A 3,157-nucleotide genomic window follows, 5' to 3' on the forward strand; every position below is an offset into this window, starting at 1 on the left:
CCTAATATAATTTCCCAAGTCAGCCAAGGAGACAATGTTGGTTTCAACCAGTTTGTTATTGTTCCTCTAAATAATTAGGGATTATTGAAACACTGTTCCTTTTTCCCAGTATTAAGAAAATGTACATATGCAGACAATAGATGGCAGTGTTTCCACAAATTTTAATACTGCAGTAGCTCTTAGAGGAAGCCCAGTGCTCAGTCAGCTCGTAGCTTGCCGTGATCGTATAGTGGTTAGTACTCTGCGTTGTGGCCGCAGCAACCTCGGTTCGAATCCGAGTCACGGCAGGAGGAGAGGAAGCTTTTGGAAGAGAACAACACTAGTCCCAACTTGTACTCCATCCAAACAACATTTGCAACCAGATATAGAATAATGACAATCAATAAAAGAGAGACCACTATAAATATTTTAACCTTTAGACAGATGACATACACAGGGTGGCTTTATTAAGGCATCAATCCTGTTGCAAGTGTGTTGTGTGTGGTTTTTGTTATTGGCATTGGCGGAGAATATGATAATATGGAGTGTAGTGGGCATGTAATTATTATTAATTACAACTGCTTAAGCTCTGCTTTGAGTGGACTCATCAAGCTTGCTTGCTGTTGAGCCTTGCCAGGACGGTGCAGCAATAACAACCCTGGATTATTTGGAAAGGTGTTAGCAGTAGATGTGGAGACCCCGTTTAACCAGGCATGAGTTGTCGTTAGGAGGTTTTTTCCAGGATGACGGGGAGAACATGAACTGTCCCTTATCAGTAATTGCAGGAAACATTTTGTTTCTGTGATATGAACTGGCTGTAATTTAACTTCCCCGCATCGCTGGATAATGTAAGAAGCCAGTTGTTGCTCAAAACAAAATTCTCCGAAGTGGGCATTTGGGTCTGATAAAGGGCAAATTATAGGTAGACAATGGGGCTCGAGCCATAAATTATGTCCATATATGGTGAAACTTTTTAAATGACATTTTCCAAAAGACTGGGGTTTGTATCATAAATAGCTAAATGTTGAATTAATGTGAGTAACATGGCTTTAATGCGCCTTTCTCCAGGACTTAAAAACATGAAAAATACAGTCTGAAAATGTAAAAAATAAGTATGTTATAATGAGGTTTACTGCTTTGAAATGATTGCCCACCATGTTTTAAATAAGGGATCACTAGAATTTGCATTTTAATGCCTCTAGCCACTGTTTCGTGGAGGGCCTAGCAAAAATTCGTGTTTGTTATGTATGTAATACTAAAAACAATTTTAAATAAAAATGTGTGCTGAGGGTAGGCACAGAATGCATCAAGTCCTTTCAGACTTAGTGAATTCTTAGAAGTAGTATTTTAGAAAAATTGAAATATACAAGTACATTGCCCCCCTCTTCCAAACAAACAAACAAACAAATGAGCCCCCAAACAGTTTCTGTTTGACTATGAGCCTGAAAAGATCAGCCTCAGAATATCATAAAGTAAGAAGAACGTATTTATTATTTTATCTGAGACTCACTTTAAAGACCAGTTTTTACTCAGAGGTCTCTTGTTCCTATGGTTTACTCCCTAATCCCCGCCCACCCTCCCCACAAAGTCTGCCTTCCCTTCTCCAAAGGGCCTCGTGGGGGCTCTGCCTCACACTGGCAAGGCCTTTTTATCTGGCTGGTACAAATAATGCTTCTAAGAAGACAACTGAATAGCGGTTGTCTAGACTAGAATAGAACAAAATAGAATAAGCCCATCCAAGGTTATTTGTTTTTTCTTAGGAGACTTACAATGCAATACATTCATTATTTGAGGAAGAAATTTGTGTCAGTTGGAACTTAGTGGCTGCAAGTGGCAAAAGCATAATGTCCTGTTAAAGAGAGACGTGCACCCTGACACTTGCACAGGGGGCTTCAGAAATCACTGGAACTGGGTTATTAAAGATGACCAGGGCACACACTCTCCATCTCACCCCACAGTTCCTTCCTAATGTTACCTGAATTCTCTCAGACTAACTTCTGTGTGACAGAAAACATGGAAGCCAGCACCAATTCCTACTCTTTATACCTTACAGTGCTGCATCCTACAGGAGAGACCTGTAGTTACTATTTTAAAAATCCTGGGGAAGCATCTGATTGGTGTGGTTTGGGCCAGGAGTCCACCACTGGACCAATCATCTCTGTTCATGGTGATAGAGTCATATAGCACTGAGAGAGCCCTACCTTTGGCTCAAGGTCAGCGCCACGGCGATGGTATTGCCAGGCCTGGAGCTGCCTCACTTGCCTCCCTGGGAAGTTTTATCCATCGCATGACTGGAGGGCACCATTTGGTGACTGCCTACTTCTCCAAACCCATGGGTTCCGTTTCCAAACTATGAACCTATTAACATGTTCGCTGCCTTGTGAACAATGTAAAGCAGTCCATGGGGAGGAGGATGTCAGAATATGATCATTAATCTAGACTCAACTTGGAGCTTAGGGACGCAGTCAGAGCCACTGCTTGAACAAAGGGAGCGGTTCATGTTCTCTCTCTTCTGCCTCTGCCTAAGAGAGTTTTCTCCTCTGGCTAGCTTAGCCAGGGAAGAGTGATAAATCATCTCGCCCTGCCAAGGAAAATCTACTTGAGCTTGGGCAAGTTATCTAAGCTCTCAGAGAAAAAAAAAAAGAAGGGGAGAGTTGATGCAAGAATTAAAAGAATACGATACAAACAAATAAACAAAGAACAATTAGTAGAGAGGCAGATAATGAATATACAACACTGTCACTTAGTAGATATGTAACAAATAATATTTATTCTTATTATTCCAGGAGTACATAGTATCCTCACCTTCCACCAGCCTCCACTGGCAGAAATGCTGCAGTGTGAGATTTTTATTAGGAAAAGAGTTCCTTGCCATGGATTTCAGAGGTTAAAAATGTGATAGACTCTGAACCAGGGGTAGTGCAAGTCAGAACCTGCTGGATGACTAGGTCCTTAACCAAGTGTACTGTCCTGGTTCACTCCCTCTTCACATGGTCATCATGACCAAGGGTCATCTAAGTCAAAGGTTGTTTGCATCAACTACAAGTTCGTTGACATTGGGTGTCCTATCTGTCTTTTTGCTGATGCTAAAACATATTAAATTTTTGCTCTAAAGCCAACTCTATATCAAGTTGGTTTTCACAAATTTTAGTTATCAGAGGAAATTAATTATAATTTT

At 40.9% G+C, this 3,157-nt stretch overlaps 1 non-coding gene across 1 annotated transcript; it reads left to right on the forward strand.

Annotated features, from left to right (window-relative positions):
* The first annotated feature begins 215 nt into the window (after nt 1-215).
* On the forward strand, nt 216-287 carry TRNAH-GUG (transfer RNA histidin (anticodon GUG)). The gene has a single exon. It is a non-coding gene; the product is annotated as a tRNA-His (tRNA).
* The last annotated feature ends 2,870 nt before the right edge of the window (nt 288-3,157 follow it).

This window comes from Sturnira hondurensis, unplaced genomic scaffold (genome assembly GCF_014824575.4).
Source record: "Sturnira hondurensis isolate 20B ecotype Veracruz unplaced genomic scaffold, ASM1482457v3 Scaffold0013559, whole genome shotgun sequence".
NCBI classification, from domain to species: domain Eukaryota; kingdom Metazoa; phylum Chordata; class Mammalia; order Chiroptera; family Phyllostomidae; genus Sturnira; species Sturnira hondurensis.